Genomic DNA, 19,844 nt, shown 5'->3' on the forward strand with positions numbered 1-19,844 from the left:
CAATTAAAAGATCATGTAACTCTTCAAAGGAGAGAGAGGATTCTCGAGCTTGAATAGGAGCAACAATGTCATGGTATCAAATCCCAATCCATGCAAAACATATAAAGTGATGTCATCTTGAAATAGAGGAGCATCAATTAATGTAAGTTCATCAGCAATATTTTTGATAGTGTAGATACTCTATTATTGTGCGAGTGCCATACTATGTGAGGGTGAGATCCTCTTTGAGTTGCATCGCACAAGTTCTTGATCGACTGGTATAGAACTTGGTGAATTTAGTCCAAGCTTGATGAGATGTCTTCGATGTTGCTATGAGCGGTATCACATTTGGAGAGACAGAGATCAGGATAGCACTTAGAATAAGTTTATCCTAACGAAACCAAACCTAATAAGCTGCAGTAGCAGCTGCATCATTTGTCATTGGTTGAGTTGGACATGTATGAGTTCCATCGACATAACCATAGAGGTTATATCTGAGGAGGAGTGACTCAAACTGAGCATGCCACAAAGGAAAATTGGTTGGTGTGAGCCTTGCAATGATTTGCTGAGTAGCATTGATGGCTATGGGGTGCTTCCAGAAGAAGAGTTGGCCATGGTGAGAGAGGAAGGGAAGGGAAAAACTAGGAAAAATACTCGGTGGAGGTTTGGTGGCTTTTAGATTGATAACATATAGAGAAAATACACAAAATTTAAAAGTAGGTTCCCACACTTTCATTAGAGATGAGATTACAAATATATACAAGTTTGAAAGTAGAGTAACTACTCCTAAACTTAAGCTACCGTATAGCATTCTTGATACTATATGAGCTGCACAAATTAACAAATAAGGAATGAATTAAATGAGTTATAACAACCACGACTTTAGTATAACAGTTAAAATCTTAAGGATGATTTTGTGCATGATTTGTAGCTGTCTCTATGGTTACATCATTGACTCATATTGGACTCTAAGATTCGGGCAACCAACTTATTCTAGCCTTGGGCTTGTATCATTTGGGCTTTCTAATTGGTTCCTTCCAAGGCTATAAAGGTCCCTCCACTTTCCATCTCATTATTAAGTTTCTTGTGTTTTGGTCTTACAAGAGCTTTTGCCATCTACCATTCTTTGAAACCCATGATCCCAACACCATAACCCCATTCTTCTAATTTACCAATCCAAAAGCAATTTACTAAATTCCATTGGCACGTGAGGTTCATGCGCCTCCACATGGGGAGCATGTAAGGTATACGAGCCTTCTTCCTTAATTGTATTTAAGATTTTACTCCACCTTCATCCCCTCACCACTGTCTCCCATATTTGATCTTTTAAAATCTTTTTTCCTTTGTTTTTGTTAGCTTTTCTTTTTAGGGATTTTGAAACTTAAATTTGCATCAATCCACCATTGACAATTGCCTGTGCCCCTATGGAGATTATAGACATCCTATTTCATCAGCCACCCTGGTCATACACCCATTTTAATCGGCATGTGCAGGACATGCATCACCATCTGTGTACATCATTCCCATGCACCTCAAGCTCCTTCACACTATAGTAGCCTTTTGGATCTTGTTTTTTCAAAATCTTCACGCTCGTTTTAATTCAAGAACTAAACAATAGGTTTAACAAGATTAAAAAAAAAAAATCAAACATCTATCATTCAATTGATATACTGATTCATATGTTATTAACCATTCTTGCTCCATCAACTATGAAGCTAAAGAAGGAGGGGGGTGGAAGGGATAGATTGAAAAGGAGGGGCACTCTTTGTAACTATGAAGCCTAAGCTATTGTCGTGGAATGTGAGGGGGGGCTGAATGAATGCAATAAATGACTTCGTACAAGATCTTTATTGCGGTCATGGAAAGTGGATGTTGTGTGCTTTCAAGAAACTAAGTTGAGGGTAAGAAGAATAATCCGTAGCTTGTGGGGGTGTTCATATGTTGGGTGGTCTTACTTGGCATCGTTGGGTGCTTTCGAGGAGGTTCTTTTAATGTGGGACAAAAGGGTGGTGGAGTTGATTGAGGAATGTGTTGGAAATTTTTCGGTTGCCAGTCGCTTTAAAAATACAATTGATGGATGAGAATGGGCCTTTCCGGGTACTTATGGTCCAAATTTGGATAGTGAGAGGAGGAGACTATGGGAAGAGTTGGTGGGTCTTATTTATTTATGGGAGGTGTCGTGGTGCATGGGGGGAGATTTTACTATTGTTTGCTTTCCCAGCGAACGTTCGGGGACTCATCTCCACTTGGCAGCTATGAAGGAGTTCTCAGAGTTTGTATTTGATTTAGATCTTATGGACCTCCCTCTCCTCGGGGGCGAGTTCACATGGTCTAATGGTCGGAGATGGTCGAGATTAGATAGGTTCCTTGTCTCCCCGTCGTGGAAGGTGTATTTTCTTGAACTTTCTCAGAAATGGTTGCCCCGTGTGTATTGTGACCATTTTCCTATTGTGTTGGATTGTGGAGGTATTATTGGTAGATCCTGACCATTCAAGTTTGAAAATATGTGGTTAGCGGCGAAGGGTTTTGTAGATAAGGTGTGTTCTTGGTGGTCCTCTTATATGTTTACAGGCAATCCCAGTTTCATTCTAGCTTGTAAGCTCAAAGCTTTGAAGCAAGATCTTAAGAAGTGGAATTTGGAAGTGTTTGGTAGAATTGACAACCAAAAGAATACCCTTATGGAGGAACCACAAGATTTTGAGGCTAGGGAATTGACGGGAGACCTCTTGGAGGAGGCCATTGCTAGAAAATTGGTAGTTATAATTGATCTGGAGAATGTGTCATTGATGGAAGAGATTTCGTGATGACAAAAATCTAGGGCCCTTTGGCTAAAAGATGGTGATAAATGTATGAAATTCTTTCATAAAGTGGCAAATTCACATCGATGCAACAACACTATTGAGACACTCCACTCAGGTACTCAAGTGCTTTCATCCTCTGATGATTTGGAAAACCATATTGTGCAGCATTTTGAGAACCTCCTTTTGGAACCGGTATGCTTGAGGCCAAAACTTCATGGCTTGTCTTTCGAGTCTATGGATTCACAAAGTGCAAATGGTTTGGAAAGGGAGTTTGAGGAAGATGAGATGTTTAAGGTTATTCATAGCATGGCGAAGGACAAGGCACCGGGCCCAGATGGATTCTCAATGGGTTTCTTCTAGGTTTGTTGGGATGTAGTGAAATGTGGTATTATGTAGGTCTTTACAAAATTCCACTATTTCCATAAATTTGAGAAAAGCCTCAATGCAACGTTCATTGCTCTTATTCCAAAGAAACATGGGGCTAAGGTAGTTAAAGATTTTCGCCCCATAAGCCTTGTGAGTGGAGTCTAAAAAATAATCTCCAAGGTCCTGGCAAATAGACTTAGCTCGGTGATGGAACATATTATATCTAAGCCCCAAAACACCTTTGTTAGGAGGAGACGGATTCTGGATTCGATGATTATTGCCAATGAGTGCTTGGATCATAGTTTTCGGGAAGGCATTCTAGGTATTCTTTGCAAGCTTGATATGGAAAAGGCTTATGACCATATGAACTAGGACTTCCTCCTTTACTTGCTCGGTAGATGTGGTTTTGGTGACAGGTGGATCTCATGGATCCGTTATTGTATATCTACCGTCTATTTTTCAGTGTTAGTTAATGGCACTCCTACTGGGTTCTTTAACATCTCACGTGGTTTGAGGCAGGGGATTCCTTGTCACCTCTCTTATTTGTCATTGTTATGGAGGCACTTGGTCGGTTGGTGAAGGCTACTGTTGGTGGAGGTTATTTATCCAGTTTTTCAGTCAATAATGGCACAAATGGGCCTACTTCACTCTCTCATCTCTTATTTACAGATGATACTCACTTCTTTTGTGATGTGGATTCTGGTCAGATTTAATCTTTGCGAGCTCTCTTGCTATGCTTTGAAGCAGTGTCGGGGCTCCAAGTTAATCTTAGCAAATTCGAGATGGTTGCGGTGGGTGTGGTGCCTAATATTAACAGCTTGGTGTGGTTGTTGGATTGCAAGGTGTCTTCCTTACCTATGAAATATTTGGGTCTGACCGGGCCAATTTTAAGGCTTGAGCCAGTTGCGCTGGGGTGGTGGAGAAAGTTGAGAGGAAGCTTGTTGGGTGGAAATGATGTATCTATCGAAATGGGGCTGACTTACTTTAATTAAGAGTTCTTTAACCAACCTTCCCACTTTTTTCCTTTCACCCTTTCCTTTGCTTGCAGGGGTGGTGACTAGAATTGAGAGATTATTTCGGGCTTTTCTGTTGGGGGGGGGGAGTGGGGGAGGAAACAAAATTCCATCTAGTTAACTAGAACAAGATTTGTTCTCCTATTCCAAATGGAGGCTTGGGGATATGCAATTTGTGAACATTCAATAAAGCTTTATTGGGTCAATGGTTATGGATGTACCACTTAGAGGGGAACACACTATAGAATGAGATTATTGATTCTAGACATAGGAGCATGTGGGGAGACATGGTGTGGGCTTATTGAAATTTATTATGAGGGGTTGGCATGGTTTTGAAAGTCACTTACGATTCGTGGTGGAAGATGGTTCCAGAATCAGGTTTTGGCATGATGTTTGGTGTGGAGAGTGAGCACTATACAAGGCATTTCCAGCACTCTATAGTATTGCAGCTAACAGAGAGGCCTCTGTTGTAGATATGCAGGTATTCTCACATGGATCTTATCAGTGGAATATTCTTTTTAATAGAAATATTCATGATTGGGAACTGTAGGCTGTGTCTGATTTCCTCAGGCTGCTCTATTCCATGGGAAATAACACAGCTCAAGAGGATAGGTTGCAATGAAAGGCTAATGGTAGTAAAAAATGTATAGTCAGGACCAACTACAAGATTTTGTCAACCCATGGCCATGTTTCATTTCCATGGAAGAGAATTTGGAGATCGCGGGTGCCTTCTAAGCTAGCTTTTTTCATATGGACTGCCATTCTTGGGAAGATCTTGACTATGGACAATATGAGAAAGAGGGAAATCATAGTGATGGATTGGCGCTATCTGTGTAAAGAATAGGGAGAATCTGTAGATCACTTATTATTGCATTGTAAGGTCACGAGAGGGCTATGGTATGAGATTTTTAGAAGAATGGATATTGCTTGGGTAATGCCTCCGCGGGTGATAGAATTATTGGCTTGTTGGAATGAGCTTCAAGGTTGTCCCCAAAGTGGAGGTAGTGTGGAAGATGATCCCATTGTATATCATGTGATGCACATGGTCGGAGAGGAATGAGAGATGCTTTAAAGATAGAGAATGCACACTTCAAAATTTTTTTATGTGCACTTTAATGCTGTGGTTTTCAACCATTGTACTTGATGGAAACAATGTCCATGACTTTCTTTCCTTAGCTTAGAATGTAATTATGTGTTCTTTTGTATACTTTCTATGTATACGGGCTATGCCTATTTCATTTGTATGAATAAAATTTTCTTATTGCTCATCAAAAACTTATTTTGTTATGTATTGAGAAAGAAGTATTTGAAACTCTTAATACAATAATCTTAAAAAATTATTTCTTTATTCTTTAAAACAATTTGAGGCCTCCTTGTAATGAAAAATTTGAAATTTTTTTGTGTTTTTTCCTCACATGTCCAAGTTGGCAATATATATTTTTTGTATTAACCTATTATGATTTAAAACAATGTCAATGTATAAATAACTTCATTTCTTTTCTGTTTTTAGTGTATGTGAAACGATACTTGGAGCAATGGCATTGGCTAAGCCAAATCCCATTACAACGCATTTTTTTGGCTAATATGAACTCAAATTGCTCTACATTGGAATAGATACACACTATTTCTTGTTTATTTTTGTTACAATCATCGGCTATATATGTGTGCAACTTTTATTTAGATATTCAATTATTTCAATGTTATTCTCTCTCTCTCTCTCTCTCTCTCTCTCTCTCTCTCTCTCTCTCACACACACACACACACACAATAACATTTTTTATTTCTCTCTAGATTTTATATTTCCTCCTCTACCTGATTTTTTCTCGTCTCGTTCTTCTTTCTTCTCTCTCAACTATTCCTCCATTCACACACCGTATATGCTTCTCATACAAGCTTCCATATGTTCCATCAATGAGAACAAAAGTACTCGCCACCTGAGCATGCACGATGGGAGGTAAAGTGCTCGACCCAAGCGAGCATCATGGAGAGCAAAAGTACTCACCACTCTCAAGGTGGGCACCATGGAGGCAAAATACTTGCACAACGTATGGTTGCGCCTTGGCCTATCTTTGGGTTGATCTGGACCCACGTCAGCACCATGGTCTATCTTTGTTTAGATTTGGACCCACAGCTATGTCGTGGGTCTATTCGTGGGTCAAGCTTTGATTGTGTCAACCCATGACAACATTGTGGGTTATTGGTTCTCATACCCACAATGTTATTGTCATTTTGGTCTTGATGATACTCAAAGCTACAGTGGTTCTATCTGACAGCGTCGCAGGTCACTATGTTAAAACTCCTAGAAAAGTGACCTCGGGACAAGCCTCGACATTATCCTTAGAAGGCAAGGACAGCACCATGACTAGCCTACACGCATGCCTTGGCCCGTGCCTTGACATGCACGAGGCGCCCAGCATGCAGGCCAACGAGGTTGGAAGCTGCGCGCAAGTTAGCACGCGGTCTAGCATACGCACGCCCATGCTCTTGCACATGCGCAAGCCCTTGCGTGTGCGCCCTCTTGCGTGCACCCTTGCATGTGCCCCACGTTGCACACCAGCTAGGTTAGTGACATGCTTTAGTTGGATTGCCATCCAGCGCACGGCTCCAGCCTGTGCCTTGCAGGCTAGGCCAGTGGCATGCCCACCAGGCATGCCATCCAACACATGCCATGCAAACCCAACGCCTAGGCCACCAGCCTGGGCCATGCAGCATGCACACATGGCTCACCACCAACAGGTCTTGCATGGCACCATGCCATGCCCATCAGCAAGCCATATTGTGCCATCTAGCCATAGACCAAACCAAAAGCCACCATGCACTATCCTAGCCCACCATGGGCTCATGCATGCTAAGGCCAACTTGGCCCATGCCACTATGTTATTTCTTTTTTATTTATTTTATTTTTATTTATGTATTTATTTTATTTTTATTTATTTATTTCTAAGGGGCCTTTTGGGAGTTTCCAAGTTGTAACTCTTATAAATAGGACCCTTAGTCTTTTCTTTCATATCTTTTGGCAAATTTCCTAGAGGATGATTATTTTGTTTAGGAGATTAATAATCGGTGCTAGGCACTTGGGCTTTTTGGGTGCAATTCGTGAATCCCAAAGATATGATCATACATTGCAATTCGTAAATAGGTGTGATTCATTTATCTTGACCTTACAACTTGATGCAATTCGTGAATCCACCAAGTTGTTGTTATTCTTGTTTCTTATCAAGTTATCAATTCATGAGGTTTATTTCAACTATTGTGCAATCCGTGAATCATTAGTTAATTTGTTACTTTTTGTTCATTCAAGTTCTTAAGTATTTTACTTTGTTCTTTAGTGTTTATCATTTTGTTCTTGGTGTTCATGCTTCCATTGCTCATTTGATCATTCCATACCCTCATTCTCAACCACTAAAGTGTTTGCCACTTTCCATAAGTCCTTCCCTCCACAAAATCTTTCCTTCTAGGATTCTTGACTCCCTTCCATTTCAAATCCCATAATTTTAAGGAATTGACAATCACATTTAATCCCTTAAATCACTCTTTCTAAAATCTCTCTAGTCAACTATTGACTTGCCATCCTAATCTAAATTTGAATTCCCCTCATCCATCAAAGATTCCCTCCATCTTGCAAACCTTCCATATCCATTTCCAAATCCCTAAACTTTAGGAACAACCCTAGACTTATTCAAATACCATCCAACCTCATCCTCTTACCATATCCAAATCCTACCTTCCTCATCTTACCTTAGCCAATCCCTAAAGTCAAGGAGCAATTTATCATACACTCTAACCCTAATCCATCACTTCCCAATTTTGTAATCCCCCTTAGCCACCACCCAAAACCCTAACTACACTTCACCATACCCACCCTAAACATCATCCAAGTGGCGCCAATATCAAGGACAATCATCAAGTCATTTCACATTGCATCAAACGCACCGAATCATCACTTAGATTACCCCACTACTCCATCATCATTTCTATCATTCCACCTCCCAAACACCTTCCCTTTGTGAAGGCCAAGCAAGTTGGCAAGATTACTCGGTCACCAACATCACCAAGGTGAGCTCGTGAATTTAATGTTTAGGGACAAGATCGGAATCCCTAACACACTAGCCCTTATACCCATGACAGCAGAGCCAGCTTGGTCTTGACAATAACATTCTTTTAGATGAAGATGAAGATTTGCGTCCATTCTATAATTGATTGAGATCCAAGATGGATATTTCTGGTTGTCGATTAGCTAGTTTCTGGTTGTTGATAGTCGCAAAGATTTCTGATTGTTAACCGGTTACTTTGATTTGGGTTAGAGATATTTCTATCTAATCTGATTTGTTGTAAGGGTATTTTAATTCATTTGGATGTGTATTGGAAGCGTTTTATCCTAACCCGGGCTTGTAGAAGGGGCACTTTGGTTGGACTAGAATATGCAGCACAGGTATTTCAATCCAACATTGGATTTGTAGAGGGGTACTTTTGTTGAAGTCGTCATATGAATTCCTGCGCCCTAGCCCCTACACTCGCTATTTTATTAAGACTTAATTTCAACACTGCAACTTTTATGATAGTATAAAGATGTGGCTCTACCACTAACTTGGGTTAGTCCAATGTTTGTTCTAGTTTTCAAGTTGATAATTCACTTGTAAAAAAAAGAAAACTCAAGTTGATAACAAACATTTTAAACTTGTTGCTTTTCTTAACTTATTTTAAAAGAATGTAAATGATATGATTCATTTAATGAGAAATGGTACAATATATTACAATTAATAAATGTATAGAAAAATCTTTGATTTGATAACTAAGAGACTGGGACTAAATCTGTATCCTAACACAATAGGTAAAAGAATAAATATAAAAGAAAATGATATAAGAGACTTAAGTTTCATTTTGGCACTTTGAATATCTCAAAATATTTGTGAATAGTAGTAAAATAATTTGAATTAAGATATTTTATTTATTTTTGGAAAAGAAGAGAGAAAATGTTGAATAAAAATATTATACAGTTATAATATTATTTGAATATAAATTTTAATATTATTATTTTTTTAAAACTTAAAAAAGTTGTATTATTTTTGTGTTTGGTTTATAAATTTGAAAAATTTGTAATGATTAGATGAAAATGTCAAAAATTTAAAATTAAAAAATATTTTGTATTTGAGTCATATTTGTAAAGAAAATATTTGAGAATATTTTACTATATAAACAAGGCCTTAAAAAATGCCATAAATAAATAGAATTGTTTGCTCGAATGTAGATTTGGATATCTAGCTATACCAGGGGTTGCTTTTAAACGCGTAAGGCTGTCCTAATATCCAAGTGAAGTAGTTAAGACTCTACCCTAAGCAGATGTCAATCATATCCAGGATCGACCACATCTTATGGAAGCCTAGTTTTAGCGGCCCAAAAGATGATTATTGTATTACTCTTATATATAGGTTGGTTTAAGGTCAAGACAATGCAATATAACTCTAACGTATTTAAATTCTTTTTATATTTATAAGTTTTAATTTATGATTTAAATTATATTATAATTTGTGTTCAAAAAAACTATTGGCCAAACCTAGGATCAAACTATGACTAATCAACTCTCTTCTACATTTTCAAACAACCATTAACGATCAACTCTCTAAGCTCAAAGAACCTATCTACATTATTTCTTGCTTCTTTCCTCCCCGTAAGAAACAAATCAGAAGTGGTAACTTCAAATTTAGAGGGACCGGCGGTGCCCCGGGGCGGGGGGTTCTTTGGGTTGTTGGGGGGCGGGGGAGAGAGAGATGGGGTTGGAAAGTGGGAATTGTGACGAGGTTGAGACCGGACCAGCAAGGGAGTAGTGGTTGGAGCGTTGTGCTGACAGGCTTATTTGTAAAACCAATCCTTTCAAGCTGCACTTATCTATCTGTTAAGACTTTCAAAATTAAATGAACAAATATCTTTGAGCTCAAACTTTTCCTTGGTCCACAAGCCACGCTAGCCTTTTGTAATCCCAACAAATTGCTCTAAAAGGCGCTCAATGGTCTTCCTTGAAGTAACCTTGTTAATCTCAAATGCTTGCATCTCATCTCTAAGACCTGCATAAGCACCGCGTGAAGATGACTTAATTCTCTTCTGAATCGAAATTTGAATGACCGAAGGTACTCTAGATAAGCATGCACGACATATAGGCTACAATTGGTTATTTTACTGTCTTTGTTTTTTTTTTACAATTGACGGTGTTCCATTCAACTGAATAAACAGGAATCACCACGTCTTCACACTCTTACCCTTTTGCAGTGTGATCTTCAACCTACAAATTTCGCACTTAACATGTCAATTAAAACAGTTGTGCTGTGCTCACTTAGATATTTATAGTTCCTAATGTTTTTGAACTATTACTCCTTTTAGTGCCTTTTGCAATTTGACCTCCAGGCTATCAATTTTGGCTCTTAACACCCAAACTTAAAACTGGAATTGTAGTGTGTACCTCAAGGACCTGAAATGCTCAAATTGCCATTATATAAAAAAAAGTCCAAAGGGCCCTTGCTTTATTAGCTTTTTGGGAAAGGGAACTACTGATATTAGTTTAGATGAAGGGTAGTTGGGAAATCTCAAGACTTAGAGGGTGTACGTTGCAAATGTAGTTTTAAATTGGGGTGCCAGGTGTTGAAACCAGTATTTTGGAGGTTACAGTGTAAAATAGGTCGTAGTTTGGCAGGTAGAGGGGGGATTAAGTATTTCCCTTGCATAATTAAATGCTCAAACTGAGAGAACTTCCAGGCATGCCCAACCTATGACAGGAAAAATACTTACACCAGCTTGAATATGTCATTCATTATAGTGTAGTTCGGGGATAGACTAGTGCAAATCCAAAACTCCATCACGCTTCTACTTTGGGGAAGATAACCCTAACGAGTCAAAGTTGAGGATATTAACTTTGTCTAATCCCATTATCTCTTCTGTCATTTGAGCATCATTATTTAATAAATATATCTAGAAATATAAAAAGCATGAAATAGTTCAATATACTAAAGCAGAATTATCATGGATAATCATAATATATCTGCTTTGTACAAAGATAATTTGAGAACTTGTAGATGATAAGCTTATCATAGGAAGTGGCTTTATGGAATGCAATTAGTTATTTGAATATTGGAGTAGATTGGAAGTACAAAGAGAATTTGAGAACTTGTAGATCGGAAGCTTATCATAGGAGGTCGCTTTATGAATGTTTTTAGTATTTGAATGTTGGGGTAGATTTAATTCTAGATTCCTGATAGAGTTATCAATAATGAGAAAGGGGCCTTGGGAAAATCTCTGGGAAAACATGTGGGCAAAACATGTTTATGCCTATGTTCATACTCCTCTAACAGGTGTTTCATCATGCTACTGTCTCTTAGGCTTGTACAGGACCTTGTGCTTACCAGTGGTGGTCCGGGCTTTGATGACATTCTTGTTCTGAATCTTCAGAGTAGGAGCTTTTAGTAAATTATTACAGGAAGTAGATCTAAAGTCGGGAAACCAAAGGCCAGCGGAAAATCTACAGCAACAGTTGTGTGGAGCAGCTTCCTTAATACCAAAGTAAAATTACAGTAGAAAAAAAGAACTTTTGTTTTCCTGCACATACTGATGTTTTCTTTGAACCTGGCCTAGAATTGTCTCTCACTCTTTTGTTTTTTCAATTTGCATTAGGTTTATGCTTACGTAAAACCTTCCCTCTCACTTATCTCTTCATTAAGCTTTTCTCGAGCTGATATCTGTAGAGCTGCCTCAAATCTTAATACGAGAAGTAACCCTTTTTTATCCAAAATCAGTGTGTATGAAAACTATACTACTTTTTAGCTCTACTCTTACTACTACACTTGCTTGCATATTTTTGTGATCATGAGGATCCATATGCCCGTGAGATTCTTGAGGTTTCACAGTTGGACTAGCCTCTAGCAAGTACTGTCACACTCTGAATGCAGCTAGTTACTAGGTTGCATGGCTGGACTTGGCTTTAGTTAGGGCCAGGGCACTATGAATGCAGATAGTTATCAAAAGGGAGGCTACTATAATTCTTCTGACTAGTAACTCCATGAGCATGAAACAAATACTGTGACAAGAGACAAAAGTACATTGGAGCGTGAAAGATGCAGTTGAAAAGATTGGGCATATTGTATAATTTTATGAGATGTGCACTGTAAACCATGAAGGTTTGAAGAGCATATATACTAGTTTTTGCAAGATCATAGATTTTTTATTCTTAATGAAAAACTGATTCTGTCTGGTGAAGGGAAAAACTTCAATGGAAATTATGAAATCTACACCCTTGGAGATCTCTGATTACAAACCTCAATTCCTTATCATGCAACCCATTAAGGGCTAATATATACTTCAGTTTTTGCAAGAGCATAGTGATTTATTAACCCTTAATGAGTTGCATGATAAGGAATTGAGGCTTTTAATCAGAGATCTACAGGGGGCTAGAAAAAATAACTTCCATTTACGTTTTTACATTACCAAACAAAATCAGTTTTTCATCAAGAATAAAAAATCCATCTTTAGAAGGCTGACACTAAAAGTAGGTTCATTATGTACTTCTCTGAGTTAAGATGCAGTGTATTCTGATGCAAAATTTAGTTGACTTACAAGTGAACAGTTAACAAGTTCCATGATATGAATAGCATTCCAACACAACTTACCTGGTTAATGGAGAACTTTGAGTGGCAGTTGGGAGGCATTTGAGTCGAAGAAAAGAATTAGGTCCCTCATAATCTACATAGATTCAGCAGACACCAGGATCTCTCTCTAAATTACACGAGATTAACATGTGATGTTAGTGTCTTCGAAATAAAATATTGGGAACTACACAAACATTAAAGGATCGAGACAATTGATTGAAGTGTGTTGTTGGTAGGCATGACAAGTAAGGGACCAAAAAATTGACTCAGTGCCTTGATTGCACTCAAATATATATCAAAGTACGTTCAGTGGATTGCATTACTGGGAGTGGGGGCTCCTATGTCATATTAAAACAGAGGGGGGATAAGGAACCAGATAATGCCCATTGTTCATCCAAAGTTAAATTAAATTTCCATGCCCATGACTGAAAAGTAAATCAAATTTCCAGCCTAGCGGTGACATGATACAGTGTCAGCCCAGAAATGAACAGAGAAAAACATGTGGAAAATAAGAACATATCCAAACCTTGAATTCTTCTGTGAATCATGATATCCAGAAACAATCGTGAGTAGCCGAAGTTTCTCCAACTTTAAAATTTAGAGGAAAAAGCACAATTGTAAATGTCATTTCCAATTCATTCAGCCAAAAGAAAACAAAAGGGAAATTTTAGCCTCAGTGAAACATGATTATATTTGTAATTAGAATTAATTTCTAGATCAATTGAGGGCTAGCAGATCATGACTACCACTATGTCAGAGATCATGTACACAGTATACTTAAATGAGATGTGCAAGAAGAAAGCATAGGAGCAGAGAGCTTTTCAAAGGCTCTCCAGCAGATCCTCATCCTGCGTCTCTCACCACAGCTTTGCATCCCCAGAGAGACCATTGTTGCCATCGTGACTTGGTCTGTGTATTCTTTCTGTTTTAAAACTTTTTAAAAGCTGACAGCCAGCTAGATTTTCTGTGCAATTCTTTTTTTGGTGGTTTATTGAGGATCATAAATTTTTTCAGTTTAGAATGTAGGTTGATGAGCGGCACAGACGCTGAATATATTTGGAGAATCTACTTGAACCTATACAGGAAACTCTGAACAGTGACTAAGATGCTTAGGACTTGGTAGGGAAGTACTTAAAGTTTAGTTTAATGCAACAAAGAAATACTTTCCCACTTCAAAGCCACCGTGGAGAAAAACTGAAAAAAAAAAAAAAAATAGTGATACGGTCACAATTTGTTTGATTTCTTTGTGTGGTGTTGGTATATATCTAAATTTGATGTTTTATATCTAATCAACTACTGACGCTGGAAACTTCTGATTTCTTGAAATGAGTAATCTTCACGAGTAAGAAGTTCCGCAATTGAAATCGCAATAGAACTCATCCCGATGTGTGACACCATCAGTCTTGACCCAGCACCTTCTGGCCTTCCTGGAATTAAAATTTCTATGTCAATTAACTATATTGAATAGCAGAATAAAGCTTCTATGTTTTGCACGAAAAGCATTTCATGCAATGCAGAATATAGATCGCATCAGTAACCTCATCAAGATACTAAATTTTCTTGAATTCAAATCAATCTAAGTTTACCAAAAGCTAAAAACAATAAAAGAGAAGTTTTCCAATTTCTATGCATTCTACCAGATCCAAGCTAAAGCAAACACATCAAAATATCTCTAATCATATCTGCCCTTGTGCCATTAGGTGCATTTCTGATTTACAATGAGTAACATCCAAATATTTTGACTTAACACTACCTATCGTAACTTTATTTGATTCATAAGTAGAGTATATAAATAAGAACTTATCCGAACTACTAACTGACTAAATCTTACCAATGAACAATATACACCATAGGAACTTGTCCGTATTCTTGATTAGTGATTAAATAGCACAAAAAGATGGAAATTAATCAAGACCCTAGAATACGTACTAAATTTTGGCCCTCATATATAGTTGATACAAGTTATTAGCTAATATTCTTCATATTATTTAAAGGAACGTGTGGGTGTGCGTGTGTATTCTAGAATAGCTACATACCATTAGAAAAGCTCCTCTTCAATGAGTCTTGCCATATGAAAGCGATACTCTAACCGCTGAGTCAAGTAGGTCTCTGCAATAGTTTTTATATTGATGAAATTTTAGTTCATATTTTAATCTGGAAGTTAATTACTACTACTAAAATAAAAGTTCCTGGATATCTTCATATTTTCATTAACATGCTAATCTCCAGCAAATAGAAGCCAAACTGTTTAGTGATTGAGCTCAGATAGCCTTAAAACTACCTTCTATCTTTCTATTCTTATTAGAAATTGGTGAATAGGTGTGATTTGATCAATCTAGGTGTCACCTTTAAAACTGAAGAAGTTATTGTCGTAGATAATTGAGGTTAGAAGTTGAAATATTGAAAAAACTGTGGCAACATAAAAAAATAACTTGGTAACATATTAGGTGGTAAAAACAAGGGTTTACACGAGTCCGGTCCTACTCTTTTCCACTTTTTGAAATCCTTCCGCAAGAGTCGACTGTTTTGAGATCAGACACATCATACATTTTGTATTTCACTGCAAATGATATATGTCGTTTCTTAGATAAGTTGCAGAAGATGTAATGAGAAAAATCTACAAATAAGTCCATTGAGATTATTAGGGGACAGTGAACATACATTTGTAGTAGAGGCCTTTGCATCCAAAGTGACCAGCACCGTGGAGTAATAGTGTAACCATGTACTTGTCTTTTGAGGTACAGTGAGGGTGGGTAAGATTTCCAGTATCTGTGAGGATGCCAGCTAGCTACAGGTATATAGGAATTAAGACCAGAAAAAATCAAATCCAAAGTGAAGGAGAGTTAGGACCAAAATATAATTACACTAGTTAGGCAAAAGGGTAAATAGAGAACTTAATTCAAAGCAATTAATCAGGGAAAATGTTACTTGAAGTTGGTAAACACAATGAAATGAGAGACTTAATTATGTGCAAACAGAATCTTGAATATATCACGAGAACAAAAGGGGAGAGAGAATTAACAGAAAAATGAGAAGTTGAGAGATAAAATTGTACAATAAAAAAAAAAGATGAAAAATATTTGGAAACTTCGGAGCTAAATGGCACCCAGTACCAAAAGTCTACTGAATCCTTGTCCGGTCAAAATCTCAGGTGAAGTCAGTGCAAACTTCTCAGATATATGCGTACAGCATGAGCAATCCTGCATGTAAATAAATAGAACACCATCATACAATAGGGTTAAAATACGGTATGAAGATGCTACTTTTATTTTATATGCTAACCAGCATACATCATCATAGCTAGCATACATCATCATAGCTAATACAGATGTTTGTATGCATGTATTGAGGGTCAAGAGGCTACACACTCAACATCCGTTGCCTAAACAAATACCTAAAATAAGGTTGTAATTCTTCCCCTCAAAACAATTTTGCATGGCTTGCATGTAGTCTACCCCAATCTTTCGCCTTATATACAGAAGAAACATATTCTCTTTCAGAAATGATGCTCCGTATGTTTCTCTTGAAATAAATTGCCAAGAACAGGGATTGCAAAAGGTTGTTATTTTTTTCTGATGTTTGCATTTGATATTATAGATGCAGTTATGGGGAAGATAGTTTATCAAATGCAACAGTGGGAAAATATAGTGAGAAAAAGTTTGTAGTAGCATCTGCCATGAAACTGTGGGAGCATGCTTGAGGTAGGTCCAAGTCTCCCAGGCGCCATCCCATCTCAAGCATCAAAAATGCATTTGGGGTAAGTGTGCATAAGCTTCTTATTCCTTCCCGAAAAGTCTCATGTCAGCTTCATAGTTCTTTTGAAACTAAATTAGGGTTGGAACCATATATCACATAGTTAATTTGTAGCTTCGATTATAAATAGATAATAACTGTTGTATGCTATTTGTAAAATATTATAATAAAATAAAATTCATAAACATGGAGAGGGAAGCTTTATGAAAGATGATGATTGATTTTAAATATGGGTGCATGTAGAGAAGAGGGGGGGGGGGGGGGGGGGGGGGTGTGGAGTACTAGGGAGGTACAAGGAAGTTTGGCGGGTGTTTCCTCGACACACTAGAATCGTAATGGGTGACGGATCTAGAATAGAATTCTGGCATGATTTATAGTATGGAGATTGAACCCTTAAAGACACATTCCCTACAGTTTTCATGATTGCATGTGACCAGGAAGCATCAGTAGCGAATCTCATGGAGATGTTTGGTGGCTCAGTCCACTGGAATATGAACTTTATGGCTTGTGATTGGGAAGTTGGCAGCTTTGCTGAAATTTTAAGAACCTTGTATTCCATGAGATTGAGCACTCAAGGAACTAATAAGTTTGGTGGATGCCCGCTAGAAAAGGTGCTTTTTCTGTTTGCTCCTTCTATAAGACCCTCATCAATCGACACCACAATATCTTTCTATGGAAAAGTATTTGGAGAAATAAGGCACCTCTTAAGGTGTGCTTTTTTACTTGAATAGCTTCTCTATGCAAGACTTTGACTATGGATAACTTATCGAAACGCTGGGTGATTGTTGTGGACTGATGTTGTATGTGTAGAAAGAATGGAGAGACCATGGATCATCTTCTACTACATTGTGAGGTGGCTAGATCACTATGGGATGATATCTTTAGACGATTAGAGTTAGCTTGGGTTATGCTCACTACAGTGATTGAGCTCCTGGCCAATTGGAAGAATTTGGATGGAATTCCACAAATCATAGCTATGTAGAAGATGGTGCCTATATGCATTCTTTGGTGCCTATGGAAGGAACGAAATGCTTTTAAAGAGAAGTGAACATTGGAGGAGATTAGATTGTTCTTTGTTAAAACTTTGATCCTGAGGGTAAATGTTGTAGATTGCAATGGCCTAGATTTTCATGATTTTCTTGTTTCTATCTCTTCTTCTTAACTAGGTGTAAACTCTTGTATACCCTATTTGTACTTGGACTATGCCTATTTTCATTAATAAAATATGTTACTTATCACAGAGAGAGAGAGAGAGAGAGAGAGAGAGAGAGAGAGAGAGAGAGAGAGAGAGAGAGAGAGAGAGAGAGAGAGAGAGAGAGAGAGAGAGAGCCCACAATGATTGGAAGTAGCGATAATCCCACTCATGAAAGAGTTGTATCATCTACAAAAAGAATATGGGAAAATTTGATAAAACCATTGTTTAAACATCCAACCGAAAATCCCAAGGAACCCCCCCCCCCAACCCCAAAAAACAAACAGTGGCCTCCACCATCCGATCAAGCGCATCCACCACAATAACAAAGACAAAAAGGGAAAATGGGTCCCCTTGCCTCAATTCTCGTGAGCTATTAAAGAAGTCCACTAGGGTACCATTCACTAGAACAGAGAAACATGTTGTGGATACATAATGCCTAATCCATATACATCACCCGTCCCCAAAACCATATCTTCCAAGCAGATAAAAGAGGAGATTCCAATCCACATCATCGTAAGCCTTCTCCATATCCAGCTTATATAGAATACCTCATACTCTAGTTCTAATTCTACTCTCCAAACATTCATTGGCAATGAGTACCAAGTCTAAAATCTGTCTCCCCCTAAGAAAGGAATTTTGAGGCTTTGATATGATTTTCTCCATGACCATATTCAAACAATTGGCGAGGACCATAGATATAATTTTATAAACCCCATTCACAAGACTAATAGGACAAAAATCTTTCACACCTAAGGATCCTATTTTTTTTTATAGGTAAAAATATTATATATATTTATATCAATAGGAGTAATCAAGTACAAATCTATCCAAAATATATCAAGCCTGAATGGGAACTAAACACAACTCTAATCCCAACCCCTTGTTTCCCGTAAGACTAATATCCACTAGAAACACCCTCTATGAGGACGGCTTCATAATGCCCACCCTTTAGTCTTCCTTCGAATTGAACTACCTCCCTTAGCATCATAGTTGATTGCTCAAGAAAGACGCTTTAACTCCCTGCTTTTCTTAAACCTTGATTCGGTTTCAAGCGAGTGGCCCGCCTCGATCGCAGTGAGTAGTGCTGTAAATTGGTCGTCACATCCTTTATATGAAATCCCCACACACTGTTGAATCTTGTTAACCTTATGTAGAACCCAATTCGATGATGAACCCGCTATATTGTTTATCGGAGGAAGAGATACCAGGGTAACAACATTTTCCCCAAACACAGCTCCCAACTGCACTCTCGACCCTAAACATTCCTCCTCACAAGTTTTCTTCAGGATAAAAGCAATAATGTTGCATTAAGGCGTTTTTGGAATTCTTAAAAGAATGGAATTCAGGAAGTTAGCCATTTTACTCTAATTCTCTACAAGTGAGTCTTCTTAATTGAGAATATAGACCTCATTCACATCATAATTTCCATTCTTTCATCAAAAGAATGGAACGTGCTGCTTTGTTTCCCCCTCTTCAGAATTACAATTTTGGATGTTGAACATTTCTTGGGTTTGGTTTGAATTAGAAAATTCAATTTCATATTTTCATGAGTTAAATACATGTGCCATGTGACGCCCCCAAATCCCCACGCACGGACACGGGGAAATCGAAATGTCTGGATGATGACATCACGAGTCACCACCTTATTGACGTGTGCCAAGTGTGTGTATAAGCAACAAATGTGCACGAGAAACACGCAGCGGATAGCAAAGTCAATAACTAAGTACCAGAATTTTTCTTAGTTTAATACAAAACTGTTCAAAACATACATAATAAAATATTACAAAGCACAAATATAATTTTAAACCAAACAACTAAGCTTAAACTTTAACTCAGAACTCCGGCGGAGCCGCATCCTCGGGCTCAGCCTCCTTCTCTTCCTCGAACTCTGCACCAAAATCTACAGAACCAAACAACTAAGCTTAAACTTTAACTCAGAACTCTGGCGGAGCCGCATCCTTGGGCTCAGCCTCCTCCTCTTCCTCGAACTCTGCACCAAAATCTACGGAACCAAAAATGGTGCCGCAGGTAAGTAAAATCCAAACACCACTAGATAAAAACATATAAAGCTCAAACAATATGCATGAAAGAAAAATCAACGCACACG

At 38.0% G+C, this 19,844-nt stretch overlaps 1 pseudogene; it reads right to left on the reverse strand.

The window, feature by feature from the left end:
• Positions 1-10,120: 10,120 nt before the first annotated feature.
• LOC122276919 lies at positions 10,121-18,265 on the reverse strand (annotated as a pseudogene).
• Positions 18,266-19,844: the final 1,579 nt, after the last annotated feature.

The sequence above is a fragment of the Carya illinoinensis genome, chromosome 9, assembly GCF_018687715.1.
Source record: "Carya illinoinensis cultivar Pawnee chromosome 9, C.illinoinensisPawnee_v1, whole genome shotgun sequence".
NCBI lineage: Eukaryota > Viridiplantae > Streptophyta > Magnoliopsida > Fagales > Juglandaceae > Carya > Carya illinoinensis.